This window comes from Cnephaeus nilssonii, assembly GCF_951640355.1.
Source record: "Cnephaeus nilssonii genome assembly, chromosome: 11".
Taxonomy (NCBI): Eukaryota; Metazoa; Chordata; class Mammalia; order Chiroptera; family Vespertilionidae; genus Cnephaeus; species Cnephaeus nilssonii.
The window spans coordinates 35,229,174-35,243,360 of NC_137082.1; the positions used below are offsets into that span (position 1 = coordinate 35,229,174).

Here is a 14,187-nt window from a genome sequence, read left to right on the forward strand (position 1 = left end):
AGGGGCCTCTGGCCAGAGGACTGGGCGCGGGATGCTGAGCTCATGTTGTCCCCTGCGAAGCGAGCCCAGCGTCTGTGCCCCAGCTGCGAGGAGGGAGGGAAGGGGCCTCTGGCCTGAGGCCAGGGTGAGCGACGCTGGGCTTGCACGGAGGGAGGGGAAGACCCAGAAAAATGGATCTTCCCAGTTCCTGACACTGACGGAGCCCTATGGGTGCCGGGTCCTCCACCTGCAGCCCCCAGTCGCAGCCCGACAGCTCCAGTCGCAGACTGGAAGCCCCCTGCCCGCAGTGCGGACGCGGCCAGCATGGCACTGCAGCAGGGAGGGGGGCCAGCGGGCGTGCTACAGACATCAAGTTGCTGCAGCCACGGCCACCCCCGCCCCCCGCGCTTGCAAGTAGTACGGTCCAAGGGGGCGACTCCTGAGGCGCGGCTCCCATGGCAGCTGATGCGCACCATGCTAACGGGGAAGTGGGACCTGGGAGCCCGGGAAGAGGGACCTGGGAGCCCAAGCCCCCGAGTACCTGAGCCACCGGGCATCGTGGGCCAGGGCCCTGAGGAGGCCCCAAGACAAGCATCTTCCCAGAGGCTGTGCGGAGGGAGGGGAGGAGCCTCTGGCTAGAGGCCGGGGTGAGGGATGCTGGCATCGTTGCAGGCCGGGCTGAGGGACACACCCTCCCCCCCGCACCTCCCATGCACGAATTTTGTGCACCGGGCCTCTAGTTTATATATAAAACTCTTATATTTTATATAAATCTTTATTCTCACCTCAACCCTAAGAATTAGATTCTGTTGATCCTTACCATATAGATAGGGAACTAAGAAATAAGGAAGTTAAGAAATATGCCCATAGTCACACTGCTAGTAAATGGAATTGCTAGGATTTGAACCTAACCAATTCTTCTTTATTTTTAATAGGGAAAATTTCAAACATATGTAAAGTAGGCAGAATAGGTTAATGAAGCATCACTCAGCTTCAACAGTTATAAGTTCACAAACTTACTTCATTTATACCCTGACCTTCTTCTCATCCTGTGCTCTGAAGAAAATCTCAGCCATCACTTTATCTTTAAACTAGAGGTCTGGTGCACTAAGCCTCTCCCTCAGCCCGGCCTGTGCCCTCTCACAGTCTGGGAGCCGTCAGTAGGACATCTTTGGCGCTGCCATGGAGGCGGGAGCCTGCGCTCGCCACCTGTGAGCCGGCTTCTGGCTCAGAGGTGCTCCTGCATTGAGTGTCTGCCCCCTGCTGGTCAGTGCTCATCATAGCGACCAGTTGTTCAGTCGTTCTGCCATTCGGTCAATTTGCATATTAGCCTTTTATTATATAGGATATTTCCTACTATATTTCTAAAAGATGACTAAAAAACATAACCACAATGCCATGATCATACCTTATGAAATTTAACAATTCCATAATACCATCAAAATTCAGATTGTATTCAAATTTCCAGTTGTCTCATAAATGTCACACTCTTATTTTTATAGTTTGTTTGGTTAGGATTCATGTAAGCTTTACACATGTAATTGGTTGTTAGAGCTTTTAAATCTATTTTAATTTATAAGTTTATTTTTTCCTTTTATTTATTGAAGAAACTGGTCATTTTTCCTCTAGAGTTTTCCATGTTCTGAATTTTGCTCATTGCATCTTGGTGTGTTTAATGTTTCTCTATCCTCTGTATTTCCTGAAAATTGGTGGTTGTAGCTACAGGTCAGTATCTTCTAATTCTCATGGAAACCCAACAAAAATAGGTATTATTTGTATTTTGCAGTTGAGAAAATAGACTGAGAAAGGTTGGATGACTTGCCTAAGGCCTCATAGCAATCTTGGATTTCAACACAGATCTTATCTCCAAAGCCTTTGATTTTTCCTTTTCACCACTCACCCGTTCTGTGAGCTTGGGCAAATCATTTTAAGTTTGCTGGGCCTTAGTTTCTATGATATGTACACTGAGAGTTCTTACAGGAGTAGTATTCTATGTGTCTGACCATTTGAGTGCCTACCATGGCATGGTACTGATACTCATATGCATGAGACTGTCTTCAAGGAGCATTTAGTCAGATAGGGATCATACCTGGTTTCAGACATGGAGCCCCTATTGGTCATAATGAGACATAAGACCATTAATTTTCCCATACAGGCTTCCCTACTAGCTTCCTTGCATCCTGTCTTGATTTCTTTTATGCCATTCTACTCACTGCAACCAGGCACCTCTTCCTAAAAACTGTTTTTGTTGTGTTCTCCCTGCTCATAAATCTAGCTTGAGGACCTGGTAAATAAAAAACAAAGTTTTCCCAGCAATAAACCTTTTCTCCTTGGACTGAGTTAATATTTCAAGGGCAATAAGTTTTCTGTTTGGCAAAGGTGTTACTGATTTTATGGAAATGCTGAGGGAATCTGGAGATGATAGTATAATGATGGAGTGAAGCATGGGGAATGCCATCTTGATTCAGGGGAAAGCATAGGTTTATCATTGTACTGTTCACTCCTAAGGACATCTGACTGTAATGCGGCAATTATATATGCTCTTTTGTAAAGAAAAGGAACTTTTAGTTGTGGAGTCCAGGGAGAAGAGTTTAATTGTATCCCTTTTGGAGGGAAACCAAGCTGCTGAACCTTTATCTCGCTGGCTAGCCAAGACATTAAAATGAATGTGGTATATAGGAGTGAAGTCAAGCAGAGAAGTGTTTTGGGTCTATAGTAACTTGGGTGACAGGCAGGTGGCACTGGGGTCTAGGCTGACATACAACTACTAAAGTCAAAAGTCAAGAGAAGGTTCAGGCATTTGTATCCCTATAGTGCTTTGCATATAATAGATGTCTTCTTATATCTTTCTTTTTCTAAAAAAATATTTTTACAGAGAAGGCAACTGTGGAATCATGGTTCCTAAAGTTCAGGATCCAAATGATATAGGACCCTGGATAGCTCCTTGGAAAAGCAGCTCCTCTAACCAAAGTTAGTGTCCTTAGGGTCAGTTCCAGATCTTTTCAGAGGATCTTACCCTCTAGATCAGAGGTTGAAAACTGGCAGCCACCAATTTTCAGGAAATACAGAGGATAGAGAAACATTAAACACACCAAGATGCAGTGAGCAACATGTGTTCTCAAGTTTATCCAAGTTCACAACATTTCCTATTGCCTCTTTGCTATCCATTTATCAGTACCGTTTGCCATTTATCATCAGGCTAGCACTTTTTTCTTTGAAACACTTGGTCAGCTGTACTAAGTTTTGCTACCTGCTTGGTTGGGATGGAGTGGGGGGAGGGCTCTAAATGGAACTTGCTAACATTGAAGGGACTTTACCCAGTTACAATGTAGTGCTCTTAGTCTCCTGGGACTAGATGAATTATCTTCATTTTACTATGAACTTTTGGTGCACCTGTTGGCTAGTAAGTCTTTCTGGCTTGTTTTAGAACTTCACAAGGACAGCAAACTAGTCAAGGCTCAGTGAACCTTGGCTTTGTAAAATTGGCAGTTTTTAGCAGCCTGTAACACCCACAAAGTGTGTGTGTGGGGGGTGGAAGTGGTTCTGATGCCTCATGGAAGAAATCATGACATATAATACAAATCAAAACTGTTTTACTTATGAGTCTGTACCTAGTCTTTTTACCCCCGCCCCCCATTCCCCCGTCCCCTGCTTAAATGAACAGCAGCTCCTATATGTTGAAAGTAGGTGACTTTCTGAGTAAGTAACCAACTCTTTTTTGCTGCCTGTTCCATTTGGCTTCTTTTAATTACTGTAATATCGTCATATAGAATGTGGAGCACCATGGTAATTTTCATGACAACTGATCATTATTTCCCAGATAAAAGGAGGAAACTAATAAGTATTAGGAACTCAAAAAACGATATTGGGCTAAGTTCTTGTGATGCTAGTAGAATGTTGTACTGGAAAGGACTGTTTTGGAGCAACTGTCTAATTAAGTCTTTTCCTTTTTGCAGACAAGGAAACAGAGGTCCAGAGAGGTTAAACAACTTGCTTAAGGGGTCACTATGTTGTGAAATAAATTCAAGATCCTCAGTTTAGTGTTTCTTTGTGCTTCCTCTTCTATATGGCTTCTTTCTATTATAGCCCACTGGACCATAAGCTCCATGGAGGAACCATGTTTGTCCTGTTAATTAATGTTACCCTAGTGCCTACCATAGGACCTAAGTATTTTTTTGAGTGAATAGATAAACTGTTGGAGTTTCTAAAACTGGGATATATGGCTGCATATCATATGATACATGAAGTCACAAGATAAAACATATCTTCCTAAAGTGTCAGTGTACTCAGATTTTTTGAAGTTGGATTGGTTTAAATATTATAACTAATAATTAAAAAATTTACTCTTATTATCATGTTATGGAATGGATAATGTTAGCATGAACTTTTATTAATAAAATGAGAAAACATCAAATAAATTACAGGATTATAGTAAGCCCTTTGACCTTTACTACAGAGGGTCTAGTGTTGCCAGATCGCTGATATTTTTAAGAGAAGCTAGAAGTTTAAAAATGAGATCTGATTTTAAATGTTGGCAGTTAACTTAAGGGTTATTTATTATTTATTTTTAATCTTCACCCAGGGATATTTTTTCCATTGATTTTTAGAGAGAAGGGAAGTGAGGGAGGTTGGGGAGAGAGAAACATTGATGTGAGAGAGACACATTGATTGGTTGCCTCCTCGCTCACCCTTACCCAGGCTGGGGAACCTGCAACCGAGGTACATGCCCTTGAGGAATCGAACCTGTGACCCCTTCGGTCTTCAGGCTAACACTCCAACCACTGAAGCAAAACCAGCTAGGGCTTAATAGTTTTTATTATTATTATTTTAAATATATTTTTATTGGTTTCAGAGAGAAAGGGAGAGAGAGAGAAACATCAATGATGAGAGAGAATCATTGATTGGCTGTCTCCTGCATGTCCCCCACTGGGGATTGAGCCCACAACCAGGGCATGTGCCCTTGACTGAAATCAAACCTGTGACCCTTCAGTCCGCAGGCCAATGCTCTATTCACTGAGCCACCGAGCCAAACCAGCTAGGGCCTTAAGAGGTTTTTAAATAAACTTGTGTGAGTCAGACAAAACACATCTTTGGGCCTGAGCATCTGTTCATGACCTATGAAATAAACAGGTCAGGGCAGGAACTAGACTTTGGACAGGGCCAAATGGATGATGGTGTCAGGGATGGCTGCCATTCTGGGTCTGGCTCCTCTCTAGCTTTAGACTGGCCATATAGCTCGGAGTGGAAAGAGTGAAGTTAAGAGTTGAAAAGTTAGGATAATTCCCACATTAAACATTCAGTAGGAAGCATCTACTGAACTCACAGGCTATCTCAGCCCTTAGAGAGCTTCTCATTTACTCCCCTTGTTTTGAAGATGAACTAAGGTCCAAAGAAGGAAGTAGAGTTGTTCTCTATGACCCCAGCCCCACTTTAAACTCCATACCTTTGGTACTCCTATCTCACATGCTCCTACGGTATGGGGAAAGGGGCTTCCGTGGCATACTTTGGGATGGAGAACTTTACTTCTTGATACAGTCCCATCATTGTGAGCAAAGGGAGGGTAGAGGTGGCAGTTAGTAGCATGCTCAGCCTCATCTTGGTGCAATGGGTCTATTTCTGTCACTAGCGTCAGATTCATCTTATTTTTTCTACCTAGAAAGATGTAGAAGACAGCTAAGCAAAGGAGCTTCAGTGCCAAGCTAGATCTGTCCCACCTTTGCCTTCCTTGCATCTTCCCCTCTTCTGTTTCCTCCCCTCCAGCTTTTTCCTCCTTGAGCCCTACTACCCTTCCCTTCTGCATCAACCCCTCCTCCATCCTTGATCTTTTGTTTTTCTCTCACTGTTGCCCTTCTCCTCACTGTGAAATTCTTATAATGCCAGTGCAATAGGTGCAATCTGGGATTGGACATGTTTTCCACATTTTTTGAGGAGACTTGCTCTAAGTAGGGCAACTAAATAAGGAAGATTAGATGTCTTTAAATTGCTGCTTCTTTACCCTCACCCCAGGTTGGAAAGGATAAAATCTCAATTCTGGACTTGGCTACAGGACTCATACAGTCTGGTGCCACCTGGTTTGCTGCCTTCTGTCAGCTGCCTGGTGCTTAACACCCACTGTTTCCTTGTGCTCCTGCTCAGTGGAATGACTTTGTTTTAACAATTGCCTCTGGCCCTGGCCGGCTTGGCTCAGTGGATAGAGCGTCGGCCTGCGGACTGGGGGGTCCCGGGTTCGATTCCGGCCAAGGGCACATGCCTGGGTTGCGGGCTCAATCCCCGGTGGGGGATGTGCAGGAGGCAGCAGATCAATGATTCTCTCTCATCATTGATGTTTCTATCTCTCTCTCCTTCTCCCTTCCTCTCTGAAATCAATAAAGAAATATATTTATAAAAAAAAACCAAACAAACAATTGCCTCTGAGTAGAAAGTTCTAGTAACTCCATTTCCTTTTTAAAAAAAAGTTTTTATTGATTTTGAGAGAGAGAGGAAGGGAGAGGGATAGAGAGATAGAAACATTGATGAGAGAGAAAAACATTGCTTGGCTGCCTCCTGCATGCCCCCTACTGGGGATTGAGCCAAAACCCAGGCATGTGCCCTGACCAGAATGGAACTCATGACCTCTTGGTTCATGGGTCAATGCTTAACCACTGAGTCACACTGGCTGGGCAACTCCCTTTCCTCTTTATGTGACAAACTCCTACTCATCTTTCATACATTTCAATTGCTACCTCCTCAATAAAGCTTTCCCTGATTGCTCTATAAGCAGAATTAATTTTTTTAAAGTATATTTTTATTGATTTTAGAGAGGAAGGGAGAGGGATAGAGAGATAGAAACATCAATGATGAGAGAGAATCATTGATCTGCTGCCTCCTGCACACCCCGCTTCTGGGGATTGAGCCCGCAACCCAGGCATGTGCCCTTGGCCGGAATCGAACCTGGGACCTATCAGTCTGCAGGCCAACGCTCTATCCACTGAGCCAAACAAGCTAGGGCCAGAATTAATTTTGATCTTTGTATTTGCTTCTACTTTTATGGTTGTATTTTGGAGTTCTATCACACTCATAACTGCTGTTATTTATAGTATAGAACAGCAATTTTCAACCAGTGTGCTGCAAGAATTTTTAAAACATTCGGTACCTGACTGTTTAGTCAGGGCGGCATCAACCTCTTTTCCCTTAGATTATCAAATTTAAAAAATGACATCCAACACAACAGTAGTCATTAGTGTAAATGGATAAAAACTATACCCATTTTTTTTGTCAGATTGGCAAAAAATGTGCCACAGAATTTTTAGTTTACATGTGACATGAGATGAAAAAGGTTGAAAATCACTGGTATAGAGACCATATGAGCCAGGGGACAGTGTGTGTGCTACTTACCCCTGTTTTCCTTGTGTCTCTGTAATAGGCCTGGCAGAATGAATGACAGTAGCCACCATATAAAGTTGAATGTTAAATGCTACAGATGAAATATGAAAAAGTGCTTTGGAGATTTACGGGAATTATATTTTGTTTATTAATTATAAAAATTATTTATTTCTGCTCCTTTCATACACCTGTTTAGGAAACAGTCTTACATACACATCTGAAGTAATGTACTGCCACATACTCTGTTTAAAGGTAAAGCTGATCAGCTGTCCTGAGTTCTCAGCTTATAGATCTTGTTTCCTGATTTTACATTAATTTCTGAAAGAAATGTCATCTCCATAACATGTTGAGGCTTATTAAAAAAATCACTATTTAATATTATCGGTGTAGAAATGGAGTATATTTTCTTTAAGAAATTAAAAACTGAGAAGAAAATGCCACTTAACATCATTGGTATGTCAGTGTAGGTCAGCAGGAAAAAAAACACTGTGATAAGCTTGTCTCTGATACCAAGAAAATATTGTAGTCTGAGCCTTAATATGCTCCCATGTTTCTACTATATGCTTCTCTGATGCTTTTCATCCTTTTCCATATTTCATATCAGAGGTTTGGTACAGCCTTTAAAACTTCATTAACAGGAACACTTCCAGTATCCACAGATTTCTTCTCAAAAAGCATGCTACCCATTAGATAGCCCAGTAGTTTCACTCTGATACTCTAGCCATGAAAAAACTCAGTACGATACAGATTAATCCAATGAATAGAAGAAGAAATCTATTGAGTTTTGGAATGTTTGGAGCACTGTATCAGTCTAGGATTATGAAACCTAAACCTCCCATTGTAAACAGGAAGCTGGATGCGAGTCCTACCATAATATATTGTCCATTTACCCATTAGGCCAAGAAAGCCAGTGGTCTCTGATGCCCATGTTTATCAGTCATAGAGCCAGCACTTGGAGGTTCACCAATAGCATCATAAATTATTCCTCTGTGAAGAGGAAGTAAGACACCACTAGCAGAGCCTACACTGTCATGGCCTAGAGCAGTGGTCAGCAAACTCATTCGTCAACAGAGCCAAATATCAACAGTACAACGATTGAAATTTCTTTTGAGAGCCAAATTTTTTAAACTTGAACTTCTAACGCCACTTCTTCAAAATAGACTTGCCCAGGCCGTGGTATTTTGTGGAAGAGCCACACTCAAGGGGCCAAAGAGCCGCATGTGGCTCGCGAGCCACGGTTTGCCGACCACTGGCCTAGAGCATGTGTATCCAGGGCGGCTTCAGCTTCAGGTTGGGGCATTCCAAAGTCTCCATGTTGGTGGTGGCAAGGGCAGCTCTTGGTCCTTAAGAGATACCTTCTAACTGGTAGAAATCTTGGAAGCTTCTAGAAGCTGGTAGCATTTGAATATGCCCTTTGGCAAAGATGGTAGGATGAACATTCCAGATGGACGAAATAATTGGAGTAAAAAACAATGAGGAAGTACAGAGGTCCCCACCTACTAATTTATACATCCCTCAGCCAGATTCGTGCTAGAATGTGTGCTAAATTCTAGGCCAGCCTAAATGAAATCCTCTTTTTCTCCTGTCTTTTCTACCTTTTTTCTTTCTGTTCTTCTTTCCTTTTGTTCTCCTTATCTCTTGAGACCCATTTGCCTTTTACTTTGGTTTCTTCTCAATACTTGCCTTTCTTTCATCTTCCCCATTCTCCAGTCCTTTTGAAAGAAAAAGTATGTTTGGTTTATCTCTATCTAGCTACTTTCTTTCTTGCCCTCTTCCCCAGGTTATGCAGGAAATCTAGGCCTTTGGGTTAAGATGTGAATCAGCTATACAATATTTAACTCCTGGCAACACCTCACCTTGTGAAACTCAGAAGTAATAATGGCATAGTTGTTTCTCATCTGTCTCATCCCTCTCACCCCCAGTTCTGGGAGTGTCATTGTTATTATTTTTGTAGTAGTTGTCAAAATGTCAATTTTAATGAGAAATTTCTGCAGACAGGCCTACTCTTAAGTGGTATGAGCCTTCAGGCAAAACCAGGGCTTAGATGAGTCAGAAATGCTCATGATTTGTTTTCTTATTCATATAGGTGTTTAGGCCACACAGAGACACATTCCCTCCTATCCCTATCGGTTGGTATCACACACAATTGAGTCACAAAGGTGCACACATTTCTTCCATACACATCCATACTATCTCCCTTATACCTTTAAATCATTTACTCCCTCCTGCCATGTACCTACACAGTTATTCTATCCATTTCCATTGTTTTCTACCCAAATACCCAGAATTGTGTGTGACATGAGAGTATCTGCAAGCCTGTCTTACAGACACCACACTGTCTACTCCCTTACATATCCACACAAGTCCTCCCCTACACAGACACACCCCAGGTCCCACACATTCAATACCACACCACCTCCCATTATTCCTTAGATTTAAGTATTTCTCATCTTCATAAGAGACATTTTAGTTTCAGTTTAGTTTTTAAAGGAAATGTCTTTGCTGACAGCTAAGCCTGTGAACCTTTAGGAAGTCTGATAAGGCCCATTGAATAAAATAACCCTGTTATGGTGGGGGAAGGACAGGGCTGGATCAGAGAGTAGTGAGTTGCTTCTAAATGGCACTTTTATGACACAGTGTGGATTTGAACTTATGTTCAAACTTGATACTGTATTTTAAGGTTCCCTTCTATATATATACTAGAGGCCCGGTGCATGAAAGTACATGCACTGGAGAGGGGGGTCTCTCAACCCAGCCTGCCTCTTCTCACAGTCCAGGAGCCCTCAGGGCGGGAGGCGATCTGGCACACCTCTGCTGCTGCTACTGCTGGCAGCTCAAGCCTAGGCAGGCACTGGATACCTAAGCCTCAGGTGGCCCTGGGCAGCTGGGCAGCCGACATCCGAGGCTTGCCTGCGCCTCGGGACAGCCCTGGGGGGCTGAGGGGACTGGGGGACTCTGGAGGCAGGCATGCGGAGCAGCCGAATCCGCCTGGGGTCGGGCCCAGATGTGCCGTGCACCTGCCGCCTCGGCGGGGCTGAGGGGACTGGGTGCAGCTATCTTGTGGCTGTGGGTGCCACCATCTTTGAGGGTGTGACAGTCAATTAACATATTACCTCTTTATTGTATAGGATATGCTAGAGGCCCGGTGCGTGAAATTCATGCATGGGGGGAGGGGGTCACCTCAGCCCAGCCTGCACCCTCTCCAATCTGGGACCCCTTGGGGGATCTCCGACTGCCGGTTTCAGCCCGATCCCTGGGATTGGGCCGAAACCGGCAGTAAGACATTCCTCTCACAATCCGGGACCGCTGGCTCCTAACTGCTCATCTGCCTGTCTGATTGCCACTAACTGCGCTCCCCCCCGCCAGCCTGATCACCCCTAACTGCTTCTGCCTGCCAGCCTGATCGCCCCTAACTGCCCCCCCACCGGCCTGGTCACCCCCAACTGGCCCTCCCTGCCGGCCTAGTTGCCCCTAACTGCCCTGCCCACCACTGGCCTGGTCTCCCCTTAGTGCCTCCCCCCCCTGCTGTCCTGGTTGCCCCTCACTGTCCCCCTCTGCCGGCCTGGTCACCCCTCACTGCCCCCCTCTGCCAGCCTGATTGCCGCTCACGCCCCCCCCTCCCCCCCCCCCCCGTCGGCCTGTTCAGTCGTTTGGTTGTCCCTCGCTAACCCCCCTGCTGGCCTGGTCGCCCCACACAGCCTGCTGGTCAGTCGTTTGGTCGTCCCTCGCTAACCCCCTGTCGGCCTGGTTGCCCCACGCAGCCTGCTGATCAGTCGTTTGGTCAGCCCTCACCCCCCTGCCAACCTAGTCGTCCCACGCAGCCTGTTGGTCAGTTGTTTGGTCATCCCTCGCTAACCCCCCTGCCGGCCTGGTCGCCCCACGCAGCCCGCTGTTCGGTTGTTACTGTGAGAGCGTTGTGACCAATTTGCATATTACCCTTTTATTAGTGTGTGTGTATATGTGTGTGTGTGTGTGTGTATACATATACATTTAATTGATTTCAGAGAGGAAGGGACAGGGCAAGAGAGATAGAAACATCAATGATGAGAAAGGATCATTGATCAGCTGCCTCCTACACTCCTCCCACTGGGGATTGAACCGGAAACCTGGGCATGTATCCTGATCGGGAATTGAACTGTTCATAGGTCGACACTGAACCACTGAGCCACGCCGGCTGGGCAAACTGTATTTTTAACAAGTTCCCTGAATCTCTGTTGTATAGCCAGATTGGAAACTTGTAATCGAGAGGAAAGAACTAAAAGTAAGATCTGTATTATCTTCCTGTATCACCTTGGATAAGTTATCTTTTCTGGACCTCAATTTCTTTTTTTTTTTTATGTTCTTATTTATTTTTTTAATTTATATTTTTATTGATTTCAGAGAGGAAGGGAGAGGGAGAGAGAAATAGAAACATCAATGAGAGAGAATCATTGATTGGCTGTCTCCTGCACGCCCCCTACTGGGGATCGAGCCCACAACCCAGGCATGTGCCCTTGACTGGAATCAAACCCTGGACCCTTCAGCCCACAGGCCGACGCTCTATTGGCCGACGCTCTATCCACTGAGCCAAGCCGTCAAGGGCTGGACCTCAACTTTTTCAGCTGTATTATAACAAAGCTCATTCTCATAAAGGACCCTTTCAGCTCTAAAATTTTAGGCTGCTTTATGATAAGATCAGTCTGGGCTCCTTTTCTATAAAAAATGTCTTCCTTCTCTGGGCCTACTCTGAGCAGGGCATTTCAGTCTGGCCAGAGGCCAGCAAAGGCAATCTAGGCCCTGACCTCCTGTCAGAAGCACTGATTTGGCTCCTAATTAGAAGTGGATCGATATGGGCCTGCATCCAGGCCTGGGGAGTTTGTGAGGAGGCCTGAGGAGAGCTCCTAGCTAGGGAGAATCTGATTACCATTAAATGGATCTGGTTACACTTGTCAACACAACAGTTCTGCTGGTGTAGACTTCCTCCGGTGGGACCCGCAGGCTCTGAGCAAATGGGGAAATGGTTAACTTGTGTCCATCTCCCTTTGATATGTATTCCCCACCTTTATAAACTATACAACATGATCTTATCGAATACCTACTAAGTGTTAAATATTGGGTTAAGCTGCTTTTATTTTTCCTAACAACCTATTGAATAGGCTGGAAAAGGAAACTGAAGCTCAGATAAGTGAAGTGACTTGGCTGCCCTATGTATCACACAGCGTGTTCTCTGTTGTACTACACTACAACATTTATGATTATTTACAACACTGATTCCAAATGGATGTACTGTTCTCAACTAGGATCATACTTATCCTTCTAGGCTAGGGCCCTTCAAAGATTGGAGGAAATTCTTTAAAACCAGTTGTGAGGAGGGTGGGGGATAGGCTTTGCTTGCTTTTGCTTTTTCATCTCCTTTCCAAGGCCCCTAAGGAATGAGCAGGCTCTAATGGGAGAGATCAATCATCATTTGGGATCAATGGGAAGGCTTCCTCCTGCATGCAGTGCAGAGTCAGGTTTCTGAACTGGCCCTGTGGGAGGCGGGGGAAGGGACTCATGGATATTTCTAGGCGTTGTAGAACCCGCATGCTTAACACACTCAGCTACCAGTGTGGTCAGACCAAATTCCCCCTATAGTTGTGTCATTCAACAAATATTTGTTGAGTATCTCCTATGTGTCAGAGCACGCTAGTGGTAAGGATTCCCAGATGAAGACCCAGTCTCTGCCCTGAAAGACCTCACTATCTAACATCAGAGTCAAAAAGGAAACAAATCACAATATTCTGTGTGTGCCTTAATAGAGGCCTGTGCAAGGGACTCTGGGATTACAGAGGCATGAAGGTGGGTTTTCTTGGAGGAGATAACTTTGATCTGTATTTTGAAGGAAAAGAGTTGAGACAGACAAGGCAAGGAGGGTACTTCAGACCAAGGAACTAGCATAAAGATGTGTCCAGGAACTCTTGATAATGGAGTGGACATTAGAGCAATCTCTATCATGGAACAAATCATATTAACAGCCCTAAGCCCTAGCCCCTTGCCAGATTTAGGGCTGTAATAGTAACCACTGACTGTCAGTAACACAGGTGGGGAGAAGGAGGTGAATTTATTAGTAGGTGCCAACTGATACTTGGTTTCAGGGAGGAAACTAAGGGAGGAAGCTGATGAGCAGCAGCTCTCTGTCCTCTGAGCCAAACTTGCCAAGGTGCTGGATGGGGTTTTTGGCAGTGGTTTGAAAGCTCATCTAGCCCAGGCACATGACTTTGCTTCTCTGATGGCAAAATCCTCTGTTCCACTCAGCCTGCCCCTCCTTTCTCTGTTCTTTTAAAAGAAGAAATTAATGGGATCAGTTCAAAATACCCCTGAAGTGAAATTACATTTTTAACTCTAATTACTCTAATTAAACCTTGACAGCTGTAATCCTAGAATGGCAGATATGCTAAGTACCCCATGCCTGTGACAAGCTCACCTACCCAGATGGGATGTTGTTCTGTTCTGGGCTTGGGAGAATAATTCTTTTATGTGTTTGTTTTGTTTCCCCCCTTAGCATTTTAGTCTGGCCTCACAGCTTCCCCAAGCTAGGATAGTCATACTTGTGGGCTACAGGCTTGCTCAGGACCTCTAATCTCAATAGAGGTCCCTTTGCATTCAGAGATGATGCCCCTGATGGTTCCTCTCACATAACTTTGTGTACTCTTTTCAATTGAGGTCAGACTGCATTGTATACCTGAGCCTTTCCTTGGGTGAAATACCCTGCCTTTGGGAACCTGCTCTTATTAGAAGGCTGTCTGCTGTTCTAGGGCTAAATCTGGATCTAGGTTCAGTTTATGGCTGATATTAAAGATACAATTTGAGGTCAGGGACAAGGAGCTC

The 14,187-nt window shown here is 44.6% G+C and overlaps 1 protein-coding gene across 2 annotated transcripts in view; it reads left to right on the plus strand.

The window, feature by feature from the left end:
* RALY (RALY heterogeneous nuclear ribonucleoprotein) overlaps nt 1-14,187 on the plus strand; it is an 89,930-nt gene that overhangs the window by 12,886 nt on the left and 62,857 nt on the right. The gene's annotated exons all lie outside the window — the stretch shown is intronic.